Below are 19,105 nucleotides of genomic sequence, written 5' to 3'. Positions count from 1 at the left end.
TTTTACTAAGATGTGTTTAATCAAAAGGAGAAAAAGAAGGTCATAAGGGCTCTTTCACACTTGCGTTGTCCGACGTTTAGCTTAAGGCCGGATCCGGATTAATGCCTTTCAATGGGCATTAATTCCGGATCCGGCCTTGCGGCAAGTGTTCAGGATTTTTGGCCGGAGCAAAAAGCGCAGCATGCTGCGGTATTTTCTCCGGCCAAAAAACGTTCCGGTCCGGAACTGAAGACATCCTGATGCATCCTGAACGGATTTCTCTCCATTCAGAATGCATGGGGATAATCCTGATCAGGATTCTTCCAGCATAGAGCCCCGGCGACGGAACGCTATGCCGGAACAAAACAACGCAAGTGTGAAAGAGCCCTTAGTTTAGTATGTCAGTGTAATGTATGATAAGGGGGCTCTCCTTTAATAGTTGTGCTATAGACCCAACTCTGTTGAGGGCTTTAAGTTATGGTAGCTGCAGCTGATGCCACAATCTCCTAGGACTTACTTGCTTGAGAAATGCTTAGGAACAGAAAACTGCAGCCGGGCTAATCCATTTTGTAAGAGGGCATGAGATGGGTACATGCTTTCCAATAGATGCAGTCCAGAGAGTTCAGTGAATGCAATGAATACTTTATTAGTAATGGTCTAAAGTACTTCAAGTAACCGACAAAAGAAGTGTCCCTGAAGCCCAGAAACGCATTGTATTTGAGACCAATACTAATAAATTACTATTTGGACTCACTCTCCTCTCTAGACTACATTCACTGAAAGTATGTGCCCATCTGATGCCCTCTTGTGTGACCGATTAGCCTGGTTGCTGTTTTCTGTTCCCAATGTATTGAGAGGCACAGGCCTCACAATAAATTTGTTATCTATTAGGAGTTGGAGTAGATTTCACTTATAATTTACACCAGTTTTCTGGCGTAAATTTATTGTAGATGTCCTGGGCCACTGCTTCTGCTAAGCTTAAAGAGGTTTTCTGAGATGTTAATACTGATGACCTATCCTCTAGATAGGTCATTACTATCTGATCAGTGGGGGTCCGACACCCAGGACCCCCACCGATCAGCTGTTTGAGAAGGCTCTGGCGCTCGCAGTAGGGGTGCGGCCTTCTTGCTGCTTTCCCTAGACTGAGACACGTTCATCAGTCGCATGGCCTTGGCACAGCTCAGCCCTATAGAAGTGAATGGGCTCAGCTGCGATACCAAGCACAGCCGCTATACAATGTACGGAGCTGTGCTTGGTGAGCATGGAGAAGGCCACGGTACTCACAGGAGCACCAGTGACTTGGCAAACAGCTGATTGGTGGGAATCCCGGGTGTCAGACCCCCACCTATCAGATACTGATGATCTGGCCAGAGGATCGGTCATCAGTATTAAAATCTCAGAAACCCCTTTTAAATGAAGTCTGTCACATCATTTTCACCAATAAAACAAACAGCATTGCTCCACAGAAGATTGCAAACGAATTCCAGACATACCTGTTAGCGGATTAATCAGGTCTCCATCAGGCATAGCATGAGGAACAACAGGGTTTATTCAGAAATAACAGCACAAGTTATGAATATAACCTTCAGTAAGATCAGAATCTCAGCACATCTGCTTCTGGCTTTCTTCTCTCTCCGATCTCTCTCTCTGTACATGTGCAGCAGGTCTCCACCCCTTCCTGCCTTTTCTTTTGAGCAGAACTTTATTAACAACATAACTCTGTCTGGAAACAAGCAATCACATAATGTAGTTTTTGCAATACACAGAATAATAAGCATTATTCCAACATCCCCATTGAACAACTACAGTGTACTTCTCCTGTTAGTCCCATAGTTGATGAATGGATTTGATTTCCTTATCAGCAGCTTTAATCCATTTCTCTTATGTGTAGGTGATCGTTGCATCTCTTCCCATGACTGTGGCTCTGACTCCAGAAGTGTCTTGACCATGTAAGATCCCGTTGAGCCGAGATTCTTTTGTTTGATCTAGTTGGTCTCTGGGTGATGCATTCTGTAACCCTTTTGAGATGCACTGTAGTCTACCAGGATACTTTCCTTGGCATGGAATTCCCATTTGGTATGTTTTTCTTTCGGGACATATACAAATGCCTTACTTCCAAATATTCTTATGTGGTGTAGTTTGGGTTTCTTGTGCCATTGTTCATATGACATTTTCTCTGTAGCTTTACTTGGTAGTCTATTTTGAATATAGCAAGCTGTCATGATTGCTTCAGCCCAATATGTTGTTGGTAGATCTGTGTCAAACAGCATACTACTTCCGCTTTTACATAGTTTGATTCTTTATGCAACACCGTTTTGTTCGGGATTGTATGGTACAGTAATCTGGAATAGGATTCCATTTCTCTTTAAAATGGTTTGTCTCTTCTCACTCACTATTCAGTTCCATTGTCTGCACGTAGAATCTTTAGCTTTTTCCCCCCAAATTGTTAGTTACTTCAGAGAGAGATTCTTCAAGTTTCTCTGGAACTTCATTTTGCTGGGAATCAAATAAACAACTGTATACCTAGAATAATCATCAATAAAAGTGATATCTTTTCTTGCCAGGAGTGAGCGTACTCATTGGACCACAAACATCTGTGTGTATTAAGTCAAGTGGCTGCTCTGATCTTTTGCCACTATTTCAGGAAAGGTTTTTTTGGATATTTTCCCTTTAAGGTAGTTGTACATGTCATCATCTGATTGCATTAGTCTTGAACTAGCTTTCTTATTGTTTCTGGGTCTCTATGTGCAAGACGCCTGTGCCATATGTGAACACAATCCTTGTGCTATTCTTGTTTGGCAGTGTACACACTTTCTTTGCATTTTAGTTGATACGATTCCTCTGTAATTTTTCCTTCTGCAAGAGTCTACCATTGTTTTGAGATGACACAGTGGTTATTCATAAATGTGACTTCATTGCCCTGTCCTGTGAGTTTCTTCACAGACAACAAATTGCTTTCAAGACTAGGGACATACAGCATTCTGCTTTGTGTTGGGGACAATTAATGTAACCATCTCCTACCCCTTTTGAAGTCATATACTGACCATTAGCTAGGATCGCTTTCTCTGTCTTACTTTGGTCAAGGTTAGAGAAGTTTCTGCCATTTGTCATATGACAGAGTCTATGCACCATGAATGGTTTGATGTACTTGGGATTAGTAATAAATGCAGCTTCAGTACTTAGAGTTAAAACTGCTGTCAGTGAAGAAAGCAACATTCCTTGTTGACCACTCTGTCTTTTTAGCTATTTGTGAGAATAATGTTTTAGACTAAGAAGACTAATTAACTTTCCACATTCAATATTTTGTTAGAATTGGCAATTAATATGATAAATGTTTCCAAGGATAGGCAGGAAGCTGTCTGTAGCCACAGGTGATGTTCAAGACTATCAAAAGAAGGACTCCTTACTTTTAATAAGAAGGGAGTTTCTCGTTATTTCCTTATCTAAAATCACACAGGTGTGCCTTAACACTAATCATGTAAGAAAAAAACGATATAAGCTATGTTTTCATGCTATGCTTCAGACAACTCTTGAGCAACTACTGCTATAATGACTTGTCTCCTTGTACAAGCAAATAAACAACCTTGACTCGGACAAAACTGTGCATCGAGTGAGAATTTTCTTAACACCGTTTCATTCTACGTAGCTTTCCAGACTCTGCAGTTAGCTTTCAGATAACCTGTTTTCTTGCATACAAATTACTGAAGTGTCTCTTTTAACTGAGTTTTGCTTGTGACTAGATCCTGTGTCTTTAACCCCTTAACGACCCAGGACGAGAATGCTCGTCCTCAAACGCCGGCACTTTGCGCTCGAGGACGAGCGCTCTCATCCTGCAGTTGTTCCTCCCCCCGCGTGCGGTCCCCCCGGTCAGCAGCAGAGATCCGGCGGTTACTGACCGCCGGATCCCTGCTGCATCCACCAGCATCTGCGATAACGCCAATGCCGGTGGATTAACCCATCATATGCCGCGGTCAGCGCTGACCGCGGCATATGGGAGGTTTGCGCTCCCTCACCTCACGCATCGGGTCCCCGCTCTGCTGTGGCGGGGACTCGATCGTTGCCATGGCAGCCCCAAGCCATTCCAAGGCTTGGGGCCTGTCATGTACGGAAGCCTAAGAGGCCCAGCCCCCAGGCTGGGTCTCCTAGGCAACTGTTAGCGTCTTACAGTTCAATACAGCACAATACAGATGTATTGTGCTGTATTGAAACAAGGATCAGACCCTGTCCCATAGTGGGACAAAAAAAAAAGTTTATAAAATTAGGGAAAATAGGGAAAAGACATATAGACATATTAGGTATCGTTGCGTCCGGATTGACCAGCTCTATAAACATATCACATGACCTAACCCCTCAGATAAACACCGTAAAAAATAAAAAATAAAAACTGTGCTAAATAAACAATTTTTTTGTCACCTTACAGCAATCGATCAAAAAGACGTACGCCCACCAAATAGTACCAATCTAACCGTCACCTCATTCCGCAAAAAATTAGCCCCTACTTGAGATAATTGCCCAAAAAATAAAAAAAACTATGGCTCAGAATATGGAGACACTAAAACATCATTTTTTTTTGTTTTAAAAAAGCTGTTATTGTGTAAAACTTACATAAATAAAAAAAAGTATACATATTAGGTATCGCCGCGTCCGTATCGACCGGCTCTATAAAAATATCACATGACCTAACCCCTCAGATGAACACTGTAAAAAATAAAAAATAAAAACTGTGCTAAATAAATCATTTTTGGTCAGCTTACATCACAAAAAGTGTAATAGTAAGCGATCAAAAAGTCATATGCACCCCAAAACAGTGCCACTCAAACCATCATCTCATCCCACAAAAAATTATACCCTACCTAAGATAATCGCCCAAAAACTGAAAAAACTATGGCTCTCAGACTAAGGAGACACTTGAATGAAATCATTGTGTAAAACTTACATAAATAGAAAAATTGTATACATATTAGGTATCGCCGCGTCCGTGACAACCTGCTCTATAAAAATACCACATGATCTAACCTGTCAGATGAATGTTGTAAATAACAAAAAAAAACGGTGCCAAAAAACCTATTTCTTGTTACCTTGCCTCACAAAAAGTGTAATATAGAGCAACCAAAAATCATATGTACCCTAAACTAGTACCAACAAAACTTCCACCCTACCCCGTAGTTTCTAAAATGGGGTCACTTTTTTGGAGTTTGTACTCTAGGGGTGCATCAGGGAGGCTTCAAATGGGACATGGTGTCCAAAAAACAGTCTAGCAAAATCTGCCTTCCAAAAACCGTATGGCATTCCTTTCCTTCTGCGCCCTGCGGTGTGCCCGTACAGCAGTTTACGACCACATATGGGGTGTTTCTGTAAACTACAGAATCAGGGCCATAAATATTGAGTTTTGTTTGGCTGTTAACCCTTGCTTTGTTACTGGAAAAAATGGATTAAAATGGAAATTTTGCCCAAAAATTGAAATTCCCAAATTTAATCTCTATTTGCCAATAACTCTTGTGGAACACCTAAAGGGTTAACGACGTTAGTAAAATCAGTTTTGAATACCTTGAGGGGTGTAGTTTCTTAGATGGCGTCACTTTTATGGAGTTTCTACTCTAGGGGTGCATCAGGGGGGCTTCAAATGGGACATGGTGTCCAAAAAACTGTCTAGAAAAATCTGCCTTCCAAAAACCATATGGCATTCCTTTCTTTCTGCGCCTTGCTGTGTGCCCGTACAGCAGTTTACGACCACATATGGGGTGTTGCTGTATATAATGAGTTTTGTTTGGCTGTTAGCCCTTGCTTTGTAACTGGAAAAAAAATATTAAAATGGAAAAATCTGCCAAAAAAGTGAAATTTTGAAATTGTATCTCTATTTTCCATTAATTCTTGTGGAACACCTAAAGGGTTAACAACGTTTGTAAAATCAGTTTTAAAACCCCGAGGGGTGTAGTTTCTAGAATAGGGTCATTTTTGGGTGGTTTCTATAATTTAAGCTTCACAAAGTCTTGTAACGTCCCCCAAAAATAAAATGTCATTCCCAAAATGATCCTAACATGAAGAAGACATATGGGAAATGTAAAGTAATAACTATTTTTATAGGTATTAATATGTATTATAGAAATAGAGAAATTGAAACTTGGAAATTTGCTAATTTTTCCAAATGTTTGGCAAATTTGGTATTTTTTTTATAAATAAAAATTTATTTATTTTTGACTCCATTTTACCAGTGTCATGAAGTACAATATGTGTCGAAAAAACTATCTCAGAATGGCCTGGATAAGTCAAAGCGTTTTAAAGTTATCACCACAAAGTGACACTGGTCAGATTTTTTAAAAATGGCCTGGTCCTGAAGGTGAAAATGAGCCCGATCCTTAAGGGGTTAATGCAGATTCTGCTCTGTGACTATCATTTTCATTTTCTGTTTTTCTCTTGAACTCCTCTACAAGTTTCCCTTTAACATACTCTAGAGTGAGCTCAGGACGTGAATCTAGTGAATGGTGCGGACCCATTCATTTTCAACGGGGCCAGAAAAGATGCGGACAGCACACTTCCGCGCTTCTGTTCCTCAGCTCCGCAAAAAAATCGAACATGTCCTAGTCTTGTCCGCAATGGCGGACAAGAATAGGCATTTTCTATTATTGTGCACATGGCCGGTGTCAGTGTTTTGCGGATCCGCAAAACACTTACGGACGTGTGAATGGACCCTAAGTGTGTCATAACTTTCTGGAAGACCGCTGAGTAACAGTGTGGCAACATGGAAATCTTTTATTTCTTCTCCAATATCTTGCAGATGCTCTACAATTTCTAAGGTGTTTCTTATATAGTCCTGCATGTTCTGGCCCTTGCTTAGCTTAGAGTGGTAGAGTTTTCTCATTAAATAGAGCTTGTTGCTGAGATTCATCCTTTTATGTACTTTCTGTAGCTCCTCCCACATCTCTTTTGCAGTTTCACATTTACTTATGTGCACAATCTGATCATCATCATCATCTGAGTGAATGAATGAATGAATAACTTGTATAGCGCTACAAATGCGAACTAAATCGCCTCAAGGCGCTTTTTTTTGCAGCCGTTTGCCACCTGTGCCTTCAGAAGAGATGGGTCTTGAGCTTCTTCCTGAAGGCCAGATGATTTTCTTCTGAGCGGATCTCCGCGGGTAGAATGTTCCATAGCCGGGGTCCTAGGACTGCGAACCTTCGTTCGACTTTTGATTTGTAGCGGGTCTTGGGGATGTGGAGGAGATTCTGGTTAGCTGACCGGAGGGGGCGACCTGGGGTGTAATGTTTTATTTTGTCACAGAGGTATTGGGGTGCTTTTCCTTGTGTACATTTGTGTGTGAGGCAGAGGGTCTCAAATGTGATCCGATCCTTCACAGGTAGCCAATGGAGGGTCCTCAGGGACCGGGTGATAGATTCCCATGTTTTTTTTCCAGTTACCAGTCTGGCAGCTGTGTTCTGGACGACTTGTAGACGTGAAATTTGGTATTTGGGAAGTCCTAGATAGAGGGAGTTTGCATAGACAAGTCGGGAATTGATGCTGCTGCGTCTCCTTCAGGGATGAAGGGGATAAGTCTGCGCAGCAGGCGGAGAAGATGGTGGGATCCGCTGACTATTGATCCTATTTGGGCATCCATTGTCATGTCTGAGTCAAAGATGACTCAGAGGCTTTTAGCTTTGGTGCTGGGAGTGATGGTTTGTCCAAGGATGGTGGGTGGCGTGCATGTCGTGCTAGGGTTTTTATTTTGGTTTGCATGGAAGAAAAGGAGTTCTGTTTTGGAACCGTTAAGTTTAAGAGAACTCTCAGTCATCCAATCGTCGATCGATGAGAGGCAGATTTCCAGGGCGTGGTATTGGTCTTTTTTGTTGGTAATGCGTAGGTAAAATTGGGTGTCATCAGCGTATGAATGATAGAGCAGGTCCTGATTGCTGATGATTTTAAGGAGAGGTCGGAGGTAGATGTTGAAGAGCACGGGCGACAGGGGTGATCCTTGAGGGACTCCGCATGTGATTTTACGTGCTTCTGAGGTGAAGGCTCCTAGTTTCACTTTCTGGGTTTGGTTCTCCAGGAAGGATGCGAACCAGGATAGGTCAGAGTCTGCGACTCCGGCTACTTCTGTGAGACGAGTGAGCAGGGTTTGGTGGTCCACTGTGTCGAAAGCTGCGCTGAGGTCCAGCAGCACCAGGAGACATGATTCTCCTTCATCTGCTGCTTCGATGGCATCATCACAGATTTTGAGGAGCGCCGTTTCTGTCCTGTGGCCAGGGCGGATTGAAGTGGGTCCAAGAGTTTGTGGGTATCCAGATTGGGTTGTAGCTGTTGTACTATTGCTTTCTCGATAATCTTGGAGATGGTGTTAAGGCTTGTGACCGGTCTGCGGTGATTTGGGTCTTTGGGGTCGTGATTGGGCTTCTTTAGGAGGGGTTTGATTATGCCTTGCTTGAGGGAGATCGGGACTATTCCTTCTTTGAGTGACTGGTTTATGAGGTGTGTTATGGTGGGTGCCAGAATGTCAGTGCATTCTTTCAAAAGTTTTGTGGGAATAATGTCATTTGGGGATGTGCTGTCTCGGAGGCTTCTGATAATGGTTTGGCTAATGCAGGCGGTGGCGATGGGGTCCTGGGAGGAATTGGGCCAAAGGTTGAAGTCCCCCAGTAGCAGGAGGTTTTTGGTTTTCAAAGTGAGTGAAGAGATGAATTCCGTGAGGGGTGTGAGGAGGTGTGTCTTCAGTCCCGGTGGTCTGTAGCATAGTAATATGTGGATGGTGTCCTGAGGTGTTGTTTGGAGTTGGAGTGTAAGTGTTTCCATAAATGGCAATGTGCTCTGTAGAGTTGGTTTGGTGAGGATAAGATGGGATTTGTAAATCACCGCTAGGCCGCCTCCTCTTTGACCGACTCTATGCTCAGTTAGGATGGAGTAGTTCTTCGGCACTAGTTCTTCTAAAATGGTGTTACAGTCCGGCGTTAGCCAGCTTTCTGTGATAAAGAGACAGTCCGTATTGTGTTGAGTGATAAAGTCGTGGATTTCGTGTTTGTGCTTTACTGCTGATCTGGTGTTGATTAGGGCGCATGATAGGTGTTGTACTGGAAGTGGTGTGGTCCTGTTTTGGGTTGGTAGTTGCAAGTTAGCTCTTAGAGGTTGTTCTTTCCGTAGTATTGTTTGGGAGGTGGTTGGAAGTGGTGTAGTAGTTTTCCTTAGGCTGAGGAGAGTGCTAGATGAGTATTTGATGGTGCGCATGATGGGTAAGCGCTCTGTACTGAGGAAGATAGTGCTCTGTGCTTTCTGATCCTTCTCCATCCAATCCTTTAGTGGTGGGTCTGGTTTATATTCTTGTGTGTATTTCCACATGCCTCTTATTTGAAGCATATTCACTTTGAATTTCCAGGATTGGTAGTTCTGGTTAGTAAGGACTGGCACTGTGAATGTCACTGAGCTGCTGCTGGTGGCCATCTTTGCTCAGTGTTGTCCTTTTGTATGCTATGTGCTTGTGTGTGGTCCTGGGCCCATAACCTGTTGGCAGTAGATTAATCAGGTCTCCATCAGGCATAGCATGAGGAACAACAGGGTTATTCAGAAATTACAGAACAACATATGAATATAACTTTTAATAAGATCAGAATCTCAGCACATCTGCTTCTGGCTTTCTTCTCTCTCAGCTCTCTCTCTCTCTGTACATGTGCAGCAAGTCTCTGTCCCTTCCTGCCTTTTCTTTTTAGCAGAACTTTATTAAAAACATAACACTGTGTCTGAAAACAAGCAATTCCATAATGTAGTTGTAGCAGTACACAAAATAATGAGCATTATTCCAACACCTGTGTGTACTTTATCCCATATCCAGGAAAAGCACTTTTATTCTGCTGAAAAACAGCTCCCAAGTGCCCAACTGGGCGGGCTTTGCTGTTCAATTGTCCCAACTCCTCCCCTAACCTCCCAAGACTTCCTTCCCTCTCCCTGCGCAGCACAAGCCCCGTGGACGAGATTCTGAGATGATACGCTGTGACGTCAGGGGAGAAAGCCGTAGTAGGATTGGGAAGAACCTAAAAATTGGGAAAAGCGGTGGCCTTGCACAATTTGAACAGCAAACCCCACCCAGCTTGGGAACTTGGGAGCTGTTTTCCAGCAAAATAATAGCACTTTTTCTGGACATGGAATAAAGACACAAAGTGCACACAGGTATGTATGGAATGCATTTTAAATCTTCTGTGGGGCAATACTGTACTGTTAAACCACTTTTCTTAAGTTATAAGAGGGGCAGAAAATGTAAGAGTTGCAACAGTTTTGCACAAAATGCTCCAAAAACCTGGTGTAAACCCTTTGTAAATGACTCCATCCTCTATTGTGACGAGAAAACATAGTACAGCCTATAAATACAGAAACAAAACAACTGAACACAGTCTTTAAATACAGCATCACAATAGAACAAAGCCAAGAAATATACCGGTACATACCATTATCACAAGAGAATAAAGTGTTTAAATACATTTAGGGTCCTATTACACCTGTAGATGAAGCAGGCAATTGTCGTGAAGGAGAATTCTTTCCCAGCAATAGCCTGCTCGCTAGCGGAGCAGACTGCTGCTATTACATGCAGTGATCTCCTCCTCAGTATGGGGACAAGCGATCGCTATGCCATTGCTCGTCCCATAATCACTGTTTGCCAGCGGCCTGTAATTAAACAAGGATTTTTAAACCTGCTAAAAGATTCCAATTACCCAATTGCTCATTCATCTATTAGAGATATCCAGCACAACATGAAAGTACCAGTCACTCAGTTAGGGCTCATGCAGACGAACGTATTTTCTTTCCATGTCCGTTCCGTTTTTTGTTTTTTTTAGGACCGTATGCGGAACAATTCACTTCAATGGGTCCTCAAAAAAAGGAAGTTACTCCGTGTGCATTCCGTTTCCATATTTCCGTATTTCCATTCCGCAAAAAAAATAGAACATGTCCTATTATTGTCCGGATTATGGACAAGGATAGTACTGTTCTATGAAGGGCCAGCTGTTCCGTTCCGCAAAATACAAAATGCACACGGATGTCATCAGTATTTTTTTTGCAGGTCCGTTTTTTGCAGACCACAAAATACATACAGTCGTGTGCATGAGCCCTTAGAAAAACAGTTAACCCTTTGTAACAAAATGGCTGAATAAATCGAAAATTTGTTTTTTTTTTGTCAAAAATGAGTAAAATGCATTCATAAACAAAAAAATGCCTCCAAAGGTATACATAGCCTTTAAGTCAGACTATAGCTACACACAAACATGTTAGTATATGAATTATGAAGGGAGTAAAACACAGCCCATACAGACATACTGTATGTTCATTTATGACATGACCGTAGACCACAGACTATTGTCATGTAATAAATTTATAAAAAGCTACTGTGTCATCAGAATATAAAACAGTAATGCATTATTGTGACATCATTATGAGAGAGCACAGCTCCACTGTTGTGCAGGGGTGGGATTCAAATTTTTAACCACAGGTTCCCTACTCAACGGCAGGCATGCAGCGTCACGACACATGTTTATATATACATACACAATATATATGCAACTCACATACACATAAATACACCATATAAATGGTACACATACATAAATACACCACATATACACTACACACACATACCACCCAACTTTCAAAAAGCCAAGTAGCTAAAATATCATATAAGTTTTTTAAAGCTCTGGCCCACAACTCTAACTCCACATAATGTCTCTATTGTGCCCCCCACACTGTAGTTATGCCAGATCTGGGATGGTTGGGAGGTATGCATACATAAACAGACTATATAGACACTACACTCACATAATCGCATATACAATATACACCATACAGTATATAAATGACCCCTAGGCTACACTTACAGTAGATTTACCTACACCATATACATTTCATTCACATATGTACCAAGCACTAAAGACATATTTGCATGCACATTATATTCAGTGCTATCCAGAATACAGCGCCACATACCTCTTACATCCAGTGACTTCTCCTCTGATGTAGATGTTCTCTTTCCTCATCTTCTCCTTTCAGACCAGACCGCCATGATAATTTTACCCATCTCTCGACAAAAAAATGTTAGGTTACTACTTCTCCATCCTCCTACCTTCTGAACAACTCATCCTGCCACATTTAATACTGTTCCTGCTGTGCTCCCCAATACTATACTACAGAAACTGTACACCTGAAAATGCCAGTACAACACAGATTGTGCCCCCAGTACTATGCCCGCTGTGTTCCCCAATACTAAACAGCAGAAACAGATAAACCCCCTGATAACACTAGTACCACACAGATAGTGCCCTTCAATAATTATTGGCAGACACTGCCCTGCAAATAACTGCGCCCAGCAAATAGTGCCCCTGACCATAAAAGTGTAAAACATTATGTCCCCCTGTTACTACTTGGGGACTATGGGGAACATGGTTACTATTATGGGTACTATGGGAGCATTATTACTTCTGGGGCACAGTGGGAACATTATTACTACTAAGTGCACTCTGGCAGAGAATTATTACTATTGGTGAAACTTTGGAGCAGTATTACTGTGGGGGGCAAACTAGCCTCTTAAAATGAGCACCAGTACAAAGATAGATCATCAGCTTCTGATCGGCGGGGGTTCGACACCCGGGACCCCCGCCGATCAGCTGTTTGAGAAGACAGAGGCGCTCCAGTAGCGCAGCGGCCTTCTCACTGTTTACCGCCGGCCCACTGACGTCACGACTAGTATCAAGTAGCGTGGGCGGAGCTAAGCTCTGTGGAGCTTAGCCCCGCCCACGCTAGTTGATACTAGTCGTGACGTCAGTGGGCCGGCGGTAAACAGTGAGAAGGCCGCGGCGCTGCTGGAGTGGCACTGCCTTCTCAAACAGCTGATTGGCGGGGGTCCTGAGTGTCGGACCTCCGCCGATCAAAAGCTGATGATCTATCCAGAGGATAGATCATCAGTTAAAACAAAGTGCAGAACCCCTTTAACTGTGGAGCTTTTTTCGTGAAGATTACATCAGGAAAAGTGGACAGGGGCTGTTATACTAATATACTGTAAGCTACTGTATACTGTGGGGTGCTATACTGCTCTACTGTATACTATGGGGTGCTGTATACTGTGGGGTGCTATACTGCTCTACTGTATACTGTGGGGTGCTATACTGCTCTACTGTATACTGTGGGGTGCTATACTGCTTTACTGTATACCTGGGGTGCTGTATACTGTGAGGTGCTGTATACTGTGGGAGCTGTATATTGTGGAGTGCTATACTGCTCTGCTGTATACTGTGGGGTGCTATACTGCTCTACTGTATACTGTGGGGTGCTATACTGCTTTACTGTATACCTGGGGTGCTGTATACTGTGTGGTGCTGTATTCTGTATAATTTGGGGTGCTGTATACTGTGAGGTGCTGTATACCGTGAGGTGCTGTATACTGTGGGGAGCTGTATATTGTGGAGTGCTATATTGCTCTACTGTATACTGTGGGGTGCTGTATACCATTGGGTTGCTGTATACTGTTGGGTGCTATACTGCTTTACTGTATACTGTGGGGAGCTGTATACTGTGGAGTGCTATACTGCTCTACTGTATATTGTGGGGTGCTGTATACTGTGGGGTGCTGTATACTAGGTGGTGCTATACTGCTCTACTGTATACTGTGGGGTGCTATACTGCTTTACTGTATACTGTGGGCAGCTGTATATTGTGGAGTGCTATACTGCTCTACTGTATAGTGTGGGGTACTGTATATTGTGGGGTGCTATACTGCTCTACTGTATACTGTGAGGTGCTGTATACGGTGGGGTGCTATATATTGTGGAGTGCTATACTGCTCTACTGTATACTATGGGGTGCTGTATACTGTGGGGGGCTGTATATTGTGGGGTGCTATACTGCTCTACTGTATACTGTGGGTGCTGTATACCATTGGGTTGCTGTATACTGTGGGGTGCTATACTGCTTTACTGTATACTGTGGGGTGCTGTATACTGTGGGGTGCTGTATACTGTGAGTTGCTGTATTCTGTATACTGTGGGGTACTGTATTCTGTGAGGTGCTGTATACAATGAGGTGCTGTATACAATGAGGTGCTGTATACTGTGAAGAGCTGTATATTGTTAGGTGCTATACTGCTCTACTGTATACTGTGGGGTGCTGTATACCATTGGGTTTCCGTATACTGTGGGGAGCTGTATATTGTGGTGTGCTATACTGCTCTACTATATACTGTGGGGTACTGTATACTGTATAGTGTGGGGTGCTGTACACTATAAGGTGCTATACTGCATACTGTGGGTTGCTGTATACTATAGGGTGCTATACTGCATACTGTGGGGTGCTGTATACTATAGGGTGCTATACTGCATACTGTTGGGTGCTGGGGTGCACTGTAATGCTAGGGTGAGCCGAGCCGATCTCCTTTCTGCAGAGTGGTGCCCACTTTCAGCCCTGAGCCCACTGCGCAGAGCAATGATCCTGAGCCGCTGGAGTCTTCAGAACTGGAATTATTTACAGTCATTCACTGTACTCTACCAGGTGTGTGGATTTTTTTTTTGTGTGTGTTGTGGTGGAGGCCGTGATTGCATGCTAGGGTGTGGGAATGCGGGATCCAGGGGGCCCAAGTAAATTTTTGCCCAGGGTCCAATCAATATTAAAGACGGCCCTGGTCCCACCCAGTTTCCTAGTAGACATGCAACAATCACTCCCAGGAAATGCAAAGTGCAATGCCAGAAAACCATGCATAATCCGGCAAAGTGCCAACACAGCAATTTAACCTGAATACCAATATAGTATATCTTCCATGTACTTTATCATTTAGCTTTAATAGCCTGCCTACATTCAATATGCTGCCTTTGCCGTTCATAGTGTGTCCCAGGGCTAATGAATGGCAGGAAAAGTCTAAGGCATATTGGCAGACCTTAGACCTTTTACAGGTTGCGGGTGCCCACAGAGAGGGTTTTTTTTTTTTTGTGGGGCCACGGGACAAACATATGGATACAGACAGGGCACAGTGGGCTGTACGCATCTTTTGCTGCCAAAATTGAAATTAATGGGTCTGCATCCTATCTGCAAAATATGTGGATCGGATGCGGACCAAAACTACAGATGTGTGCTTGTGGCCTAATACAGTAGCAGTAAAGTGTATAAGATTAGAAAAATCTTTATGTACACTGCTTTTTCTTAGGTGCAGAAATGAACCTGCTGTGTGGATGTTAACACTTTTAGAACCGAGCCACTTTTCACGTTAAGGCTAGGGCTACACGACGACATGTATCGCGCAACATTTTTTTATAATAATAGTCTATGGAGTCGCACTGCAACATGGATTTTTTGCTACTGTCGTGTCGCAGTCGCAGCATGTCACATGTCGCACTGCGACACCATAGACTATTATAAAAATTGTCGCGCGACACATGTTGTCGTGTAACCCTAGCCTAAATCCCAGGCCGATTTTTGCAAATCTGACGTGTCACTTTATGTGATAATAACTTTGGAACGCTTTTACTTATCCAAGCCATTCTGAGATTGTTTTCTCGTGAAACATTGTACTTCATGATAGTGGTAAATTCAAGTAGTGTTGAGCGTGAATATTCGAATCGCGAATTTTAATAGCAAATATCGCCACTTCGAGAATTCACTAATAATTAGAATATAGTGCTATATATTCGTATTCGCAAATAGCATTGATCGTGAATATTAGAATCGCAAATTTATATTGCGAATATATTACATTGCTGATTTTTACAATCAAGTAAATAATGACTGGAGATCACGAATTCTCGAATTTACAAATTTATGGTGAATATTCGCAAAATATCGCAAATTCGAATATTGCCTATGCCGCTCATCCTTAAATTTGAGTCGATATATTTCATCTTTATTTATAGAATTATTTCAAAATTTTCATTTCTCTACTTTTAAGACAGATATGTCTGCTTTATATTGGCATAATTTTGTAAAAGTCATTTTATTTTTTTAGGATGTTAGAAGGCTTAGAATTTTAGAAGCTAATTTTCAATAATTTCAAAAACCAATTCAAATCACCAATTCAGTTTTAAAGTGATTTTGAGGGGCTTATGTAATGAAAACCACCCATAAATTACCTCATTTTAGAAATGACAGCCCTCAAATTATTCAAAACTGATGGTACAAACTTTGTTAACCTTTGAGGTGTTGAAGGTGAAATTTAAAAGTTTCATTTTTTTTGTAGATTTTTAATGTTAATCAATTATTCCTGCAACACAGTAAGCGTTAACAGCTAAATATATCTCAATATACACTCACCTAAAGAATTATTAGGAACACCATACTAATATGGTGTTGGACCCCATTTTGCCTTCAGAACTGCCTTAATTCTACGTGGCATTGATTCAACAAGGTGCTGATAGCATTCTTTAGAAATGTTGGCCCATATTGATAGGATAGCATCTTGCAGTTGGAGATTTGAGGGATGCACATCCAGGGCACGAAGCTCCCGTTCCACTACATCCCAAAGATGCTCTATTGGGTTGAGATCTGGTGACTGTGGGGGCCATTTTAGTACAGTGAACTCATTGTCATGTTCAAGAAACCAATTTAAAATGATTCGAGCTTTGTGACATGGTGCATTATCCTGCTGGAAGTAGCCATCAGAGGATGGATACATGTTCTCATTCTGTTTATGCCAAATTCGGACTCTACCATTTGAATGTCTCAACAGAAATCGAGACTCATCAGACCAGGCAACATTTTTCCAGTCTTCAACAGTCAAATTTTGGTGAGCTCGTGCAAATTGTAGCCTCTTTTTCCTATTTGTAGTGGAGATGAGTGGTACCCGGTGGGGTCTTCTGCTGTTGTAGCCCATCCGCCTCAAGGTTGTGCGTGTTGTGGCTTCACAAATGCTTTGCTGCATACCTCGGTTGTAACGAGTGGTTATTTCAGTCAACGTTGCTCTTCTATCAGCTTGAATCAGTCGGCCCATTCTCCTCTGACCTCTAGCATCCACAAGGCATTTTTGCCCACAGGACTGGCGCATACTGGATGTTTTTCCCTTTTCACACCATTCTTTGTAAACCCTAGAAATGGTTGTGCGTGAAAATCCCAGTAACTGAGCAGATTGTGAAATACTCAGACCGGCCCGTCTGGCACCAACAACCATGCCACACTCAAAATTGCTTAAATCACCTTTCTTTCCCATTCTGACATTCAGTTTGGAGTTCTGGAGATTGTCTTGACCAGGACCACACCCCTAAATGCATTGAAGCAAATGCCATGTGATTGGTTGACTAGATAATTGCATTAATGAGAAATAGAACAGGTGTTCCTAATAATTCTTTAGGTGAGCGTACATTACTCTGATTCTGCAGTTTACAGAAATATCCCATATGTGGTGGTAAACTGTTCTATGGGCACGTGGCAGTGGTCAGAAGGAAAGGAGCCCCATATGGTTTTTGGAGGCAGATTTTGCTGTTTTTGGGCACCATTTTGTATTTGAAGAGACCCTGACGTACCCCTACAATGGAAACCCTCAAAAAGTGACCCCATTTTGGAAACTGCACTCCTCAAATTTATTAAGGGGTGTACTGAGCACTTTGACCCCTAAGCGCTTTACGGAATTTGGAAACACTTGACTGTGAAAATCAAAAGTTTTATTTCTTCCAATAAAATATTGCTTTAGCTTTAACAGGAGAAAAATCACAGCATAATTTTTTACCCATTTTCTTCTGAATACAGCAACACCCCATATGTGGTGGTAAACTGCTGTGGGGGCACATGCCAGGACTCTAAGTAAGGCGCACCATATGGCTTTTGCAGCGCAGATTTTGATGGATTGGTTTACGGGTGCCACTGGTTTATACTTTTTAGTGATTGTCTTATGTGGGGGTTCATTTTTTGCAGGATGAGGTGAAGTTTTAATTGGTTCCATTTTGGGGTATATATGACTTTTTGATCACTCGATATTATGCATTTTGTAAGGCGAGGTGACAAAAAAATGACTGTTCTGGCAGTTTTTATTTATTTTATTTTTACAGTGTTCACATGAGTAAATCATGTGATATTTTTATAGAGCAGGTTGTTACGGACACGGAGATACCCAGTGAAAGGATTTTTGAATGGCATAAAATCTTGTTTTTGTGTTGCCATGTTCTGAGAGCCATTTTTTTCTGGCAATTGTCTTAGGTAGTGTCTCATTTTTTGCGGGATGAGATGACTGTTTGATTGGTACCATTTTTGGGTACATACGACTTTTTGATCGCTTGGTATTACACTTTTTGTGAGGCAAGCTGACAAAAATGGCTGGTTTGGCATATATTTTTTCACATTTTTTTACAGCCTTCGCCTAACAGGGTATATTGTGATATTTTTATAGAGCAGGTTGTTATGGATACGGCGATAACTAATGTGTCTATTATTTTTAAGTTTTAAAAAGTAAAAGCATTTTTGAACAGAATAAAATCTTGTTTTTATATTACCATTTTCTGAGAGCCATATTTTAATTTTTCGGGCGATTATCTTAGATAGGGGATGATTTTTTGCGGGATGAGATGACAATTTGATTGGTATCATTTTGGGCTACATACGCCTTTTTGATCACTTGGTATTACATTTTTTGTCAGGCAAGGTGACCAGAAAATGGCACTGTTTTTTATTTTTTTTTACGGCGTTCACCTGATGGGTTGGATCATGTGATATTTTAGAGCTGGTATTTTTTTACAATTATTTACTTGAAACTTTTACATTTTTACATATTTTTTGTCCCATTATGGGACTTCTGCTTTTGGGGGTATGATCTGTATTGTAATGCATTGGCTGTAAGTGTATTACACAAAGTAACACACTTACAGCCTGCTTGCCTGTGAATTCCTGGGGGCTGGATCTCATAGGCATACATGTAAGGCAGCCACGTGCCTATGGAAGGCATCGGGCTGCATTTCCAGCCATCGGGTACCCGTCACCGCAGCGCGGGGACCCACCAGGGATACTGCACATGCTGCGGTCTGCGCTGACCGCGACATTACGAGGGTTAATGTTTTCACCGATGCCGTCGCATACAGCAGGGGCCCGGCTATCTGTGACTGCCGGACCCCTGCCGCTGATCGGGCGGGCTCAGTTCCTGTACAGCGCTGGGCTTTAGGACACAATCCCCAGCTCTACGGCGTTGGTATCCTATGGG

General features: G+C 42.2%; 1 long non-coding RNA gene across 1 annotated transcript in view; it reads left to right on the top strand.

Annotated features, from left to right (window-relative positions):
• Positions 1-1,968: 1,968 nt before the first annotated feature.
• LOC120999996 overlaps positions 1,969-19,105 on the top strand; it is a 111,392-nt gene continuing 94,255 nt past the window's right edge. Inside the window, exon 1 of the long non-coding RNA XR_005778719.1 lies at positions 1,969-2,055. This is a non-coding gene — a long non-coding RNA (uncharacterized LOC120999996). The remainder of the gene's footprint in view (positions 2,056-19,105) is intronic.

This window comes from Bufo bufo, chromosome 4, assembly GCF_905171765.1.
Source record: "Bufo bufo chromosome 4, aBufBuf1.1, whole genome shotgun sequence".
NCBI lineage: Eukaryota > Metazoa > Chordata > Amphibia > Anura > Bufonidae > Bufo > Bufo bufo.
This window is presented reverse-complemented; position numbering and strand designations above follow the sequence as displayed.